Consider the following 16,412-nt stretch of genomic DNA (forward strand, 5'->3'; position numbering starts at 1 on the left):
TATCTGAAAATCTAGCTTAAGTTGCAGGGTGGCTGCCATTGTCAACATAAGGAAAAGGCTGGGCAGGAAATGGTCCTCATTAGACATCAGAGTCCAGGCTTTAGGCCAATCTTTTAATTTTCCACAACAACTTTGACCGACTAAAGTCGTCTGCTTCTGGAATGAGATGTTCAAAATAAAAATAAAAAAACACTTGAATAGGATCTATTGACCGAATTGCTTTCTACTTCAGAAAATCTTTGTGTGGTCTCTGTCTGGAATAAGATGTCCAACATTAAGAAAATTCAGATTCTCTCTGTTAATGTGAGGCGAATGCCAGATAGCAGACATGGAAAGAAGTGACTTGATCGTGAGGCAAACAAAGATTTCCATTGTTTGTCACAGCAACGGCTACGATTTTAGTTTGCATAGTGGCAGTAAATATGAAGGTTGGCTCTGGTGCAACATGTTAAAAATAGCCGCTGGATCAGGGAGGTGAAGACGGAAAGAGATAAACATCCAGAGTGCCTTGATGCGTGGAGGAGTGAAATGAGAATTTCCACACGAAGGGCCCACACATGATTAGTACATAAAAGGTAGCCTGTGAAGTATGTAATGTAAGTACAGTTTTGTCCACATTCAACAATTTGTACCAAATCCATAAAGATTGCTTCCCTTTCAATGCAAGTAATGGGGGGGGGTCATAATCTACAGTCCTCATTTTGTGCAAAAATGTATATTCAAGATTTTCTGAAGCTAATATGGTGGTTCAGCAGTGTTTTTAGTAGACAATTCCCTCCTTGTTTCCCCAGACAGTGTTTCCCTGTTGAACTGCAGTGGAAGATTAGTAATACAATGAGGGAGTTTTATACTAAAAAGACAGTAAACTGAGCCAATGGTAGCCATAAGCCTAAAAATGAAATGGTTCATAGCTGAGGTGAGCTTCCGCTCCTGAAGCGGAAACATCATGAAAAACGACACTGTTTTTCTCAAGAGACGAGATGTGACAGGATCTGGGTAGCTTAGCACCTCGGCTAAACAATTTCCTGTAGGAAACCCTGAATGGGGAACCAGGAAACGGTCTGCAGCAGCATATCCTATCACAGTTGTTCCCCTCCAACCAGATTCCTGAGGTTTGTATTATGTCATGTAGCTTCCTAAATCCCTCCATAAATTCTTGTCAACAAAGTTATCAAAAGCTACTGAATACAGCGCTGGTTGCAAATGCTAGTGTGTGATTAGGTACTTCCACCCTGATGTGGAGGCAATCACTTTGACAAAAGATATCTGGTTTATTTGGTAAAGCATGTCTTTAAGGGCCCTATTTTAAACAATCTAAGCGCACAGCGTGAAGGGGTGCGTTCAGGGCGTGTACGAATCCACTTTTGCTAGTTTGACGGAAAAAGGGTCCGTGTGCCAGGCGCATGGTTCAAAAGGGTTGTACTTAGCGTCTTCATTAATCAGGGGTACGTTTTGGGCGTAACATGCAATAAACCAATCAGAGTGTCATCTCCCATTCCCTAAAAGCCAGGCGCGTTTGTACCTTGGCGCACTGCGATTATGATGGCGGATAGGAAGGAGAGATTTTCAGAAGAAGAAACTGATCTGCTCGTGTGTGAAGTGAAAGCGAGCGAGCAGCTCATTTCATAATAATACTATTTCACATTGTTATATTTTTATTTTTAATATTGTGCATGTCATTTTAGATGGTGGAACCAGCAAATGTCTGGGATTTAAACCCCGTTATTGGTATGTTGTCCTGCCAAAATCCACATCAAACAAACATACACCCAGGAGTCTTTGAGATGTCAAAAGAATAATGCAGTAATCCATAAAGAGTCAGAATGTGGATGCCATCATACATCTACAGGACCATCAGACAGGCAGCACCTGGTCACAAGCCTCTATTGTAAATGTTAAGGTTGCGTTTGTTCGTGCTGGAACATCACCGGGGTTATCAATTTGGCAGCTTACATCACGGATGTTTCATTGAATTATGCCTTGAATTAAGTCACCAAGGTTTAACAGTAAGTTTTGGAGTCCCAGAGGCAACTGTCTCCTTATCTGAAACATCCAAAACCATGGCTGTGTGTCTTTCTGCTATATAAAAGACCAAGTTTAACTTTTTGCATATTTTAGTCTTACTAATCACATATACTTTACTGGCGTTCATTCAGTGTATAGAATATGAACATAAAGAGAGTACTATAAACAGTATTGATGCACAATGTTATTTTACTTTGTATGCTGCCATTGGTTTCAGTTAATTTCAGTATAGTATGAAAATCAACTGTTAGACCCTATCTTGCACCCAGCGCAGTGCAAAGCCCGACGCAGTTGTCAATTTCCCGTCTAGCGCCCGCGTCGTTTAAATAGCAAATGCACCCCCATGTGCACCCATGGGCGTGCTGGTCTTACAGGGAGGTGTGTTCAGGTGCATTCTTGGCGTATTGCAATTTTGAGGCAGTGGAAAGTGATCGTGCCATTGACCAACAAAAACCTGGTCTGAAGTCAATAACGCTGCATTTCATTGTTATTTGAACAGCACATTAGTAAAATGCGCCTAGGCTCGTGCACAAGCTTAGTGTGCACGTGCATGAGCCTAGGCGCATTTTACTAGTGTTCTGTTAAAATAACAATGAATTTTTTTTATTTATTTTTTTATGATTTTCTGCTTGTCAGTTGAATATTATTAGAAAGTGAATCATTTCTTATTGCCCACTAAAATAAGCAACTCAAAACAATTACTTTTGGCTATGGTAACTTGGGCATTTGTGCTGAGTGACTGGGTCTGTAAATCTATTGTTTTAACATTCCCCTAGTATTATTTTTAAGTGTCAAGAGGGGTGAGGTCTAAAGGAAGAAAAATATTTCTCCCAATCAAATATTGTCAGATCAAATATGCTGAAATGTTGTGCATTCTACCAAAATGTTTCAGTGCAACATAATCCACCAAGGCAAATTCTTTGCAAGTGTTACTTACTTGGCAATAAATCCCTTTCCGATTCTGGTAAGACAGTTAAATGGTCTTGAAAAATCTATGGTTATAATCAGAGATAACCTCAATAAACAGCTACACCCTTTGCTACATGTTATTACTAAATCACACAGTATATAAGCTAAATAGAGCTCAACAGTCCCGCCCCTCCTCTGAGAGACCTTGGGTTCCGGAAGTAAATTTGCCATTCATTTCTCCCATTGACGTCTGGGAAAATCCATATATAAAGAGTTTTAGACCATGCCTTAGGCTAACCAGGTGGTACGTGACTCATAAGCATACAACGTATCATTTCGAGTAAAAAAAACGATCAGAAAATCCCCAAAGAGTTAAAAAGGTACAAGACTGTGTACACATCGTCATCACAGAGCGAAGGAACTACTCATCCCATAAACCACCGCACACCACTGAACAAAGGAAGCTAACGTTACTTTAGCTAACAGCTAATTCGGCTAACCGCTAGCTGAGACAGCATGTAATAACTTTTAAAGACCCTCAAAATAAAACCTGATAATAACCGTTAACATATATAACGGCTGTTACATCAGCTGTAGACGGCTTTACCCAGTGTTAAGTTTGAGTTAACGTTATTTTACACTGAAGCTGAAGCTGTCAGCTAGCGGTTAGCCAAATTAGCTGTTAGCTAAACTAACATTAGCTTCCCGGCAGAGGCTAACGTCAGAAGAGTGGGAACAGATCGTGATTCGTGCAGTGACGTAAATCCTCGTGACGGATCGTGCAAGCAGCAGAGATCGGGTACCGACACCCCCCCCTCCTCACCAGCATGAGTTCCACCAATCAGAGTCATCACTGTGGGATTGTGGGTAATGAAGTACTTATCCAAGACATCGCAAATAAAAAGACATTTATCTCTAAACAAGGTTAGTGCCCCATGATTTTTGGCGTCTATATGAGCATATACAATCGCTTAGTCATGTACGCAAGCTGGTTTTAAGTCTACCATCGACGGTTACGATTTTATGGCTTATACTGCAAATGTCAATGGAGACATTGCATTGTATTTTTACTTCCGGAACCCGCTGTGGGCGGGACTGTTGAGCTCTATATATGCTTACTGCCTACAGAAGAAGCTGTTACTAAATTATTCAGCCAGATTGAAGGAATAAATGTCACAATAGTAGTACACCTGCCAAAACGTTTTACACTATCCTTTTACATCTGCCCCAAAGTGCTACGTTTCAATTTAACGGTATGCATTTAATACATAAACTAATAAACATAGAACATTAGTTCCACAACATGCCGTAATCCTATCAAGAGTACAGGAAGACAAACGCACGCACAAAATGCCTACTCTGTGGTTCTGGCAGGTGATTAAATATCTGGGTGTGGATTGCATGGCCTTCGACTTAGCCTCATACACCCAAAACAAGTTCGTACATTTAGGCTATGCACTCCTCCACCTTCCACAACCTTTCCTCATCCTCCTACTTCTTCTCCTGATGCAGAGCCTGGTACTTCAAAGAAATGCAAATAAACCAAAAAATAATCTTTCAAAAAAGGGGCCTATTGCAGCTACCCAAACTTACTTGTATTTTTATGTCAACAATTAGGCTTAAAGAAGACATTTAAATACTGTATTAGAGGTTGACATTTAATTCAATTGGAATAGTGTGAGCAAAGCTTTGACGTTTATACAGGGCAAAAAAAGTAGTAAAGGATGCCATTGAGTTATTGCATAAGCAATTACTGCTTTAGTGGCTGGCATTTCAGCAATAGCATGAGCAAGAGTTTCCTTTTGTGGTTGTGGGCCACTGAGACCTTGCAGTATAGCAAGTGGTAGTTCTGAGTGCATGGCACCGATTTATAAGACCTTTAACAGTAAATACTGTGTTACATTTTATAGTGCGGGGTTTATTTATGGACTGCATCTCTTACGTGTTGCATGTATTCCCTACTGGTTGCATGCCAGACCTTGGCAACAGATGAGTTGCTGATGTAGAGGGTGTGAAAACAGGTCAAGGGTAGAGGAAACATCTAGTGGTCGGCAGTCAGGTTGAACCATGGGCCAGTTTTTTTTAGCACTGTTCACTGGACGGCCGACACAGATTGACCCCTGCGAGCAATCCCGGCCAGTCAAGTCACGGTTTGGTATTCCACCACCCGCATCACGGCACGTCCCAGAAGCGTGCGTGAAGCGGCTCTCCGCTCCCCTAAAGATAAACTCCAGGTGTGGGGCGTTCAGACAGCCGCGCAGGAAATAAAACAGCGAGAGCCTCAATTTACCAAAACATATCACCCAATAGCGTATAGGTCTCCTGTACAACAGCATGGACGACGAGAGATTCATCTTGGAGGTGGAAAAACATTAGACACCACAGATCCTTTTGGGACAATGCCAGGAAAGAGAAGGCATGGAGTTTAATTGCAGGAGTGCTTGGAGTGGAAGGTAGATACCATCTTAATAAACACGCGATTGTTCTTTCAAGTACTTGTAGAGACAATCAAATCTGCAAGTCAGGCAGGCAAGATGCTCCGCTTCTTAGACGCACCCGGTGGAAAATCCGGGTTACAGGTGCAGTGAAGATATAAGCCTCCATGTTATGCACGTTCATTTATTTCAGTATTATTTTAATGTATTCAATTTATAAAATTGTCTGATAAAGTTTGAATTCCTCTTGCCGTAGCTTCAGTGCCAACTCTGGGTTTCTACAGCAGCCTTGTCTAGACCTACCGCCCTGCACATGTAGGCTAATATGTCTAGACATAGAAGTGACTTTGAATTGGACATTAGCTTGATCAGTTCATTAGGTGTGCAGAATCGCTACGCTACAGTCAAAGCCAGAACATTAACTACTAATTTAAAGCCATTATCTCTCTCAAAACAATGTAAAATAAAAAAAAAAAAGATGATAATTACTGTCTTAAGAGAGTCACTGCCTCTTTGTAACATAACTGCTGTTAGAAAAGAGATCAATCTTGTCATTTGCTTTTGTGAGACACAAATGTATCTTGGTTAATATGATCCTCAAAATTTCAATTTGAATAAAAACAATTAAGCAGTTTCACCTTTTTAATCGATTCTTTATCTGGTAATATTATTAGACCTCATTTCAGCACCATGCACTGTCCATATTACACAGCAAGGCACAGTAATAATTTGCTCGGCTTTCTACTGTAGTCTTAGCACACTAAGAAAAACTTCAGTTCAACAGGCCCCGTTTCATGTTTCCCATTCAGACTCATACAAGCTTACACAGTAACACCGCCAAATATCCAGTCAGGGCAGAAGTTTGGATTGTTGTCATACACCTGGTCTTGGATACACACATTGCAGGTGTGCACGTAAAGCCTGCATACTGTATGTGTACCTATAATCAAAGGGTGTAGTTTATATGTCAATGTGAGTCTCACCTAAAAATAACCCAGTTTCAACATGACAGCTCTATCACACAAGCATAGCTAAGTTGTATGCATGGCTATAATTTGACAAACTAAACTACCAAACAACTAAGAGATAGGGTAAAGCAGATCTCTTTAAAAAGAGTGGAATCATGCCGTCTAACCCATGACTAATACAGAAGAATATACCAAAAGCTGCAACTAGAACATTTGCTTACGAGCATGGAGGGGGGGAAAAGCTAATTGGTCAGTATTTAGGGCCAGTCCTGTTGGGCAAAGGCTGATTTGTTTGCGTGTGTGTCTAGAGCAGTGGTTCCCAACCTGGGGTCCAGGGACCCCTCAGGGGGGCGGCAAAGCTCACAGGGGGTGCGCAAGTCTTTATCTGGTTTGAGGTTGAGGTAAAAAAAAAAAAATTTGCACATGTTAAACAAATTATAATAATACACTAGAATATATAATGTATACAAAAGTCTGTATAAAATCTATATATTTTTGTTCTCGCTTAAAAATTGTAGGCAGGCTACTTAGTAGGCCAAACCTCCGGGACCTCTTAACCTGGGACCCTGGCTGTCATCAGGTCAGCTGCTATCATCCTCATTTTTCCTGCCGCCACGGCATCACTATTTTATGAATGAAACATAGCGGAGAAACGTAAAAGTGCTGATAACTCCTCTGTATCAAAAAAGAAAGTAAGCTCCATCTCGAGAGTTACCTCAACTTCGGTTTTGGATGGGGGGCTCAGCTTTTCTTAGACATAAGTAGGGGGGGCACCAAGGAAAAAAGGTTGGGAACCACTGGTCTAGAGCATAGAGGGCAATGACTCATGCTGCAATGTGCCTCCGTAAAACCTACTGCACATTTTGGACTAAAAAAGTATTAACTTCAAAACAAAAGCATAGACCATTGCAAAAACAAAAAGAATGGGGCGACCTCTAGCTCACCCAGTATAGTGTGCGCCCCATGTAGGTCCTTTGCAGTGGCCTGGGTTCAAATCCGACTTGCGACCCTTTGCTGCATGTCATCCCCTTTCTCCCTCCTTTTCTATCTAAGAATCACCTAAAAACCTATCTTTGCCAAATATCCTTCCCAGGGCATAGGGAGTTGCTAACTTAGTGTGACTGCATGTGAGCCAGTTGTATCGAGTCACATTGAGGGGTCTCTAAGTATCACAGTTCTAAGGACTGCTAAGAGCTCACTGGAAACAGTGTTCTTGTGTGCAAATGAATCTTGGGGAATGTACAGTAATTACTCAACATTTTCTCAAAACATAACTGAATTAAATTAATTTGAGTAAAGTGTACAGGGGTTAAGAATGGTCTGACATCAAGCCCTATACTGAAAGCATAGTATAAATATCTTGTGACACTGACTCCTAACCTATAAGAAAATGATGGCGATATGATGCAATTGCATTGGGAATAAAAAGCACAACTTTTCAGACCATGGTGCATTATGCAAAGACAATGTGCCATTTGCCAGATTCCCAATTCTATCACAGTGAGCCTTAAAAAGCCATTTCTCATCGCCTCATCACAAGAGACCTAACAAGATACAATTTTGTGTAATATTTACAAGTGTAATCTGCCTAAAAACAAGGAGAAAAAAAAGGTGGACAGTGCTAAAGCACATTAGAGAGGAAAAACATGTGTTGGGATTGAGGCTCATAGCATTAAACCTGTTAAAAGCGCCTGTGATCTCACTTAACAATTGTATTGTGTTTTCCTTTGAGAAATCTCCCCAGCCGGGACTAGAGTGAGCCAACACCTTAAGGCTTCAACATAACATTTCTTTTACAAAAGGAGCAGCATTTCATATTATGTTTTAATATTCACACCTTTTCCAGCATCCAACAAGGAAACTTGGCTGGCAGGCCATCAGTAGCATATCATTACAGCACCTACTGTGAAGAGAAGATAGAGGGCTGGGAGGTTAATATTGCTTCCCATTAAGCCAAAAGCTCTGTTACAGTGTTCCAACATGTGCTAGCACATAAAGGTGGCAGTAGGTATAGTTTTTGCATGGTGTGTGTGCAACCAGTATGCATTAGTCATTGGGACTATAAAACACATTTTTACTGTTTTACTGTTTACTGATTACTCAAGGTGCACTTCATATCGAGTGAATAAAAAAAAAAAAAAAAAAATGACTGAGCTTTGTGACCAATGTCAAACGTGATGCACAACCTGTATAGTGCTGTGTTTAAAGGGGACTATAACAACATATTTTGAGTTTCATAGTATTCTGGAAGTATAGTAACCAGTGCCACCAAGCAACAAAAAAAGGGGGGAGTACAGTAGGGTTCCACACAGCGAAACACCTCGCGAAATTTTGCCTCAGGGGCGTGGTCGCGAAAACAACACGCAAGACCGCAACAGAACACCGGCTGCTAGGCAGCTAGCATAGACGGTTGAAGCTAGGTAGCATAGGTAGCTATCAGGTTGTTTGCTGTAACCTGGCTATGTAGCCTAGCTGCCTTGCTATGCTTACAATGAAATGCAATGTCCGAACATGCTAGCGGTTGACCTGTTGGCTAGCTGAACAATTTTGAGTGTTACTGAGCAGCAAGAAAATGGATGGACGGTGAATGGAGGGATCACGCAAAAGCCAAGCGAGGGGTAATTTGTGCATCGGTGCGTGCAACTACATAACAATAAAGCTGCACTGGGCAAGAGTATGTCAAAATCAAAAAGTCAAAATGAAGCTGCAGCAGAGAAGGGCATTCGGTCTAACACACCGCAAGTTTGCTCTTTATGTAGGACATACAGTTTCTAATTGCCCCTGTGGCTGATTCTGGGGCACAGTTTAATTAAGGGTTTGGTCTTTGAGAGGCTCCCACAACAAATCCTGTTCCCAGCTTCCACCAGCATAACCAGTAGCATTCTGTTAAAATGACTTTGTGAGCTGGCACCGTTTATAGAAGAAACATTAAGAGGATATATGTAGGCCAAGAAGTAGATTCCACTATGGCCCCGTTTCCTAAAAACAGATAGTGTCACTGACTGCAACAATTGGAGATATAGAGAAATGATTGTGACTGGTTAATCCTTCACTTAACACTCAAAGTTGAATTTGAATGCTTTGAATAGAGAATGAGGTCTGCTGTTGGTTGAGAGTAGAGCTGGGCTATATGGAAAAAATCTAACATCACGATATTGTTGACCAAATACCTCAATATCGATATTGTAGGGTTGATAATTGGTGCTTACAAAAAAATATTTACACAATGAGATTTTTGATAAATAATCATCATTAATGTGTATATAATAACTAAGTGGGTAAAGGCAAATAATAGAAAAGCTAGAACATTCTGGTAGGTTAAAAAAAAAAATTACATCACTTTACTGTAATGCAACCTTTAAAACCAGGGACAGATGACACTTGTGTCGTATCACGACATCCAAAATCAAAGACGATATCTAGTCTCATATCACGATATTGATATATTGCCCAGCCCTAGTTCAGAGGCACTACTCATGAGGGAAATATGGCTTTGCCGATTTATTGAAAGCCAAGGATGAGGAATACCAAGCCACAGATTGAAAAAAAAAAAAAAAAAACACACAACACAATTTTGTCTTTTTGAAGGGTTTGCAATAATTGGTATTTATTCTGACAATTTTTAAACCAAGTGAACAGATGAGATGTTTTTTCTATTGTGTCTTCTCTCTAACACACAAGACTTTGATAAGCATCATGTCTTGTAGAAAATGTATTCCGTTTCCATGTATACCAACTGTACACACACACAGGTCTACAAAAGAGCCTAATAATTAGTCTGCAAATAAGCGCACCAAATCCAAACAAATTATTAGAATCGTGCTCATTAGGCTGGAACATGTTTAAACAATGAAACTAATTGGTTATTCTGAGCTGTATCAAAATACTGTGACAGCCAGCACAAAATAATCCTAACCCAATAGGTCAGGATTACAAACACCATAGGTCTAATTGCAAGGAGCAAAAGACAACAATCCTTTTAGATAGTTGAGGACCAAATTGCCATGTGCAACAAGTTTTCATAAGCACTGTGTCCAAAAACAGATGTGAAAACCTACGGGCTAACAATCGTCACATCAAATATCTGTTGAGTTTGAAAAAGAAACCATTTCAGAGATATTTCACTGCCACGAAGCCCCGAAATACGGTATCTTAAGCTTTCTTAAAAGAGAAAGACAATCTTTGTTGACACACATCTCTTGCAAATATCGTTGACTCCTGAGGCCATCTGCTTGTTTGTCAGCACACAGCAGGTGAGGAGGCATGATGGGTGTATTATCGGATCTGCTTGGGGGCTAAATAAGGACTATACAGGTAAGCAGAAAAACGAAAATTTCAGTGGTGGCCATTTAGAACCAATTACAGCTAAATTGCATGCTGGCTAGTCTAACCTGCGTGCTCACCCTCAAGATGCTCCCTGTGTTGATTTTACTCCTGTAACGGATGAGACGTTACAGGCTCTTTTGTTGAAGGACAAAACTTACGAGCATTGAATGCACTGGTAAAATGAAGAAATGACACACTTACGACCATAAACAGAGTCGAGTCATGCTTATTTAGACAACCGCCCTCAAGTGCTTCAAACTGGAGAAAGGGGGAAAAGGTGTGACCGTGGAACTGGGCTGATGCAACAGATAACAGAGAGAGGCAGATAGGGTTTCATTCATGTGTCAGATTAGAGGGCTCTTTGTTACTGCCACAGAGGGCAGAGCATGCCTGGAGAGAGGACGAGGATCGCCCTCGCTGCCCTACCACTTGCGTTATTGTGTACAACTGAAGGGATAGTTTGTGCGCTTATTGCCTTCCTGTCTACATCAGCACACACACTGTCATACTGATCCTCAGGGTCATAACTAACATTATTGCAGTGATTATTTATTTTGAAAGGCCACATCATTAAGCCTAGAAGGACTTTGATCTCCTACTTTCCTATTGCGTTTTTCTCATGTGAGGAGTAAGCAGGAACATATTAATAGTTAAACCGTTTAACGGTTTACGTTGAATCACAAAGAAACCTTGGCACATACAACCAAAACCCATCTCCCGGGCTGGAAACCAATAGTATAAAGTGGTTATATTACTTGTATATTATATACTTTTCTGATACCATATCTCACTATCTAACTGCTGCCCTTCGTCGCTACTTAAGAAATGAAAAAATAGCCTGTGCCGATACCAAATCAATATCACGGTTCTAAAAACCTGATACATTTTAAATTCCAGAGCACAGCTACTTTGCATGATTCTCCCCTGCAGTGGTGTGAAAGAAAAGGTACTACTATTTTAAGAAGCACAGGGAAGATGCAGTTTAGAACTATTAATTTTACTTATGACGGCCCACATCTCAAAGGAGGATCCTCTGTGTCAACATCAGTGCAAGAGATAGATAAAGTGGGCAACAACGCACCACCAAACCGATACTGTGCATGTTCAACCAAAGATTACCTTAAAATAATTCGGAACAAATACAATAAACCAGATTTTCTCTTTGACACAAGTCAAGGTACCCAAAGCCTACAATTCAGAACAAAGCAAGGTGTCTACTTTTTCTGCAGTTGACCCTTCCAAGGAAACTAAATACAGGCACTTAGCATGAAATATTAACAGACATGAAACATAAGAGGACCTTTAAACTATAGTAAAGATTTGATAAATTGTATTTAGACTGGTAGTACGATTTATATATACACATTCGAAAATATGAAGCGTTTTGTTAATGGCTGTTACGTTCTAAACAATCAATAGTTGTTTTCCAAAAAGTCCTGCAATGGAACAGAATCCCTTTGGTTTTAAGGCCCTCGGACATGGGTAAATTCATTTTGAGTCCCCAAAATGGACAAATATGAAATAAATCCTTAAAAAAATCCTTAATATAACGCTTCAAATTCAAATGGGAAAGAAACAAGGACATGAACACAACCATGTGCACGGATAGCTTTGGTTTCCACTGCTGTCCACAGAGCCACCATCCAACCCTATGACCTTAATTTCAGGTAAAGCCAACGTTACATTCCACACAACGAGGTCACCCATCTCCTGTGTCACCTAACAGAGGAGCCATGAGCCACAGAGCTCTACATTCGTCAATGGTTTACAGAGTCCTGGAAGATTCTATACTCTACTCAGTGGAAGGCAGCATTGTAATGTTATTGTGATATTGGAGCAGGTGATGCTGTTGTTGACGTATGTTACTTTTCTCTTTTTTAAAAAGGGGTTGACTGATATAATGGAGGGGGCCCAATATTGTAATACTGGATCCTCACAAAAAAAGCATAAACTGTACACACTGGCCCCAATGCCCTAATATTTGCATTTCATTTTGTTTCTGTGGCAAATGTTTTAACATTGATATTGCCACTTAATACAGGGAAGCCGTGAACCTTGGTGCTGGGAACACTCATTTTGCGTTGTGGAAATCTTCATCTCGGTCTCATCCATTATTATCCTACATCAGGAGATGCTATTATGTCTTATCATGTATTAAATAAGACAACCGTCTTTGAATAAACAAGTCGTACCTTCCATATTAACTGCTTGCCAGCTTTGCATAAACAACATGTACGTCACACCTTGATGTCAACAAAAAGTGACAGAGTAGACAGATACATCAGTCAGGAGTAGTGTTTGTTGCAGAGACAACCTGACTGAAAATTAACACCCCACTTTGCAGCTCCTTGCAGCCTCAAGCATATTGTTTTGGTAAGCCAGACCAAGAAAACCAAATCAATGCTGCTTCCAGTTAAAAGGTGCTCTAAACGATGTTGGGTGACATCACTTCTTGACGTTCAAAGTATTGTCAAACAAAACGGAGGCTAGCTCGCCCCTCCCTCCTCCTCATCACGTCCCCTCTCCCTCCCTTACACACACTAACCACCCAAACCCCACCCCCAAATCCTTCTTGACGGTTATTGGCTGGAACACTGTTTGTGTATCTTTCGTGGTGCAGGTTGCTGCAATTTGTTTTTGTTGCCGTTTGTGGAGCCTGGGCTGTCTACAGAGACCGCGATTTTTTACAGTGTGTTCAGGGGACAGGCAGCTAGCGGATAGTGAGGAGATGTTTGTTGTATGTGACAAAACATGTTGTAGCCTAAAAAACACGTGACATCGCTTAGAGCACCTTTAAACTGTGGGTGAGCACAGGAGCTTACACAAGGTGACTGTATGCTACCTGCCTGAAAGGATGAAGTAAACGAGTGACTAGGAAAGAAAGTCAAACATTTACCAAATGCAAGAGACGCAGATATTTTTCTCAAGAGTTGGTCGACCAAACTATAGGGCTGAAACAGCAATGACCACTGGACCATTTGGAATTTGACAGGTAGCCAGAAATAGGTCTCTAATGGTCTGCTGGCTTGCAAAATGTTCAACTTTGTTCATCACCAGTACCGTTGTGCAGTGTAAAAAGCATTATCAGTTTGTGTGAGCTTGTGGGCTGCGAGATGCTGACTAGCACTTTATCTGAATCAGTTTGGTTTCGATTTTTTTGGTGCCACAAACCATGAGAAAACAATGAGCTGATAGAAAGCTACGTAGGGTTGTCAGGAAGGGCATTGATTCTCAGTGGATTGTGAGTAGGCCTTTCATATTATTATTAGTCCTTTGATAAAGTGTAAAATATATTGTTCATTGCTGCTCTCAAGCAACATTGCGTAACCGTAAAAAAAACAGAAATCATGCTATATCTTTGCGCGTGATACTACTGTACTTATGCTTGGTTTCAATACAAGAAAAAAATAAATGAAATGGGGGTGAAATGTTGTGAAGTTCACTGCCTCCAGCAAAGTAGGTCTGCTTTAAAAGACTGAGGTTCAACCAAGACAGGTACGATCCAACAAGCCATGACAGCCAACATCTCTCAGTAGCAGAATATGAAAGACTACAGTTACAGTGAGAGCCTACAGTTAATATGTAGCTGTGTGTTTAGGATAATCCACCCTTTATTAAAAACATTATGGATACTAGTTTAAATATGAACAGTTAATTATTACAAAGAGGAGGCTTAAAAAGGTTTCAACTCCTCATTCTCAACTTTACTTTCACTTTCAACTGAAACAGAGATAGTGTAGTACCCTACAATCCACAGTGTAGTGTGAGGTACAGTTCCTTTGACTAAATATGAGGCAAAAACAAAGCCAACATAATGAGCTGCTTTTAAAAAAAAAAATAGAATCCTGTTGTGCATAGCCCTAGCCCATGTGTCACAAGTCATCACAACGGTTTTAGGTCACACTAGAATATTTTAAGGTACACCTCCTGAGGAAACTACGTTGCATTCAACCAAATACAGTGGAAGACTCGTGCATTGAGAAGGCTGCAAAAGCTTGCTAAAGAGAAGTCTGGCCTCTGTGGTAAATCAGATTATAACCCAATTGAAGGAGCAGAGGATGTGGAGGGTATGAGAGAAAGAGTGTGGAGGGTAGTGAGCATAATGAAATGCATGGTGCTATCGCTCAAAACCCTAAAATGACACTGACCATGCTAAACATTGAGTCCCAGGGGCACAGGCAGAGCTGCACACTGATAATTCTGTCAAAATGTTTGCCTGGCTGTCTCTCCTGCTCAAGAAATTGCACCAAAAAAAAACACAACAACATAGGCCTATATAAGTAATTACCTATCTCTCTTTGGACTGTGCAACTGAAAAAAATACCTTGTTGGGATAGTTATTTTTTTCTGACTCACAAATCTAAAGTCACTACAGGCAGTCACATGTTTTTCTGACTCATTAAAGTAATAGAGTGATTGGCAGCCAACTATTCTATTAAATATGTAGCTCTTATTAAAATACTGATTCTACATTTTGTATTAAAGAAAATACAACAAATGTCCCTTAAACCAACATTTACCACACCAAAGCCACTCACAACGTTGGCAGTCTGCACTTACAGCTGAAATTATTATTTTCAAATAAACATCCTCTTGAACAATGAAGAAAACAGCTTGGATTGTAAAATAGCTCCCGGCTAATGCTGAAATGCCATAGTATGTTGATAATTCAATATTTGCTGGTTCTAGCTTCTCAAATGTGACGATTTACTGCTGTTTTGGGAACGTGTGAGGGACATTTTGCAACAATATTTCAGTTTACACCTCAGGCTTAACGTGAAGAAGAAGAAAAAAAAAATGTACTAGCTATAGGTCTAGTTAAAATCTACAAAGAATTTTTGATCTGTATTTTTGCTTATTTGCTGTACCCATTTAGATGGAGTATTTGACTAGCTGGTTGGATGATGGAATAATACAGCCTCATGAGGAGAAGTATCCTTACTACAATTCACTGTGGGGGTTGGTGTTGGAGCAAACTTTGTGACTACAGACATGGAGGATGAGCCTCCCTTTCCTGAAAGGACTCCATTGTGTTGCCACAGTGACAAAGCAGTTTTACTGGTTCCACCTTCACCTCTCATTCCCTCCCACCTGAGCAGCCAAACTATTTGAGCATGCTCTCACCTTCACGCTAAACTACCTTGTTACCGGTAGTTTCATTCATTCTAGTGCAGGTTCTGCAAAGGGCATTTCATAACCTCGGGCACGGGCTGCCAAAGGGCCATCAGTGTTGCAGACAGACAAAGCTGGATGAGGACTTTAGGGTGGCCAACAGGTAGTAGCCAGATAAGACTGAGACACACAGACACACACAAAAAAAGCAGCAGCTGATTTGCTTCCAACAGCTTTTCTGCCAGGATCAGTCTCCTGACATAGCATCCAGTCTCATTTAATTTCTTGATCAAACCTAATAATTACATGTTATATAAAACTGTATAAAATTGTAATAGGCATATGAAATTAGACCAATAAGAAATATGCCAAATGAGAACTGTAACACAACATAAGCCTCGTTTTTGCACTGAAACTGTAACAAACTCTAAAAGCTGTAGACCAAGTTATTTGGTATAATAAATAAAGAATATACTATTTAATATAAGGGCAACAAGGAAAACCAAAATATAAGTAATTTAGCATATGACTCATGGCAGTTTCCGACGTGTGCTGATCGCCATAAAGTCTCAGTAAAACCATTGGTGCTAAAGAAGGCCTATTCCACTTCATTTTGTGTTGCAAGGCCATTAACGCC

At 40.4% G+C, this 16,412-nt stretch overlaps 1 protein-coding gene across 3 annotated transcripts in view; it reads right to left on the minus strand.

Moving 5' to 3' along the window:
- The window catches only part of lrba (LPS-responsive vesicle trafficking, beach and anchor containing), a 198,456-nt gene that overhangs the window by 181,013 nt on the left and 1,031 nt on the right, over positions 1-16,412 (minus strand). The window lies entirely within an intron of this gene.

This window comes from Sander vitreus, chromosome 2 (genome assembly GCF_031162955.1).
Source record: "Sander vitreus isolate 19-12246 chromosome 2, sanVit1, whole genome shotgun sequence".
Classification (NCBI taxonomy): Eukaryota; Metazoa; Chordata; class Actinopteri; order Perciformes; family Percidae; genus Sander; species Sander vitreus.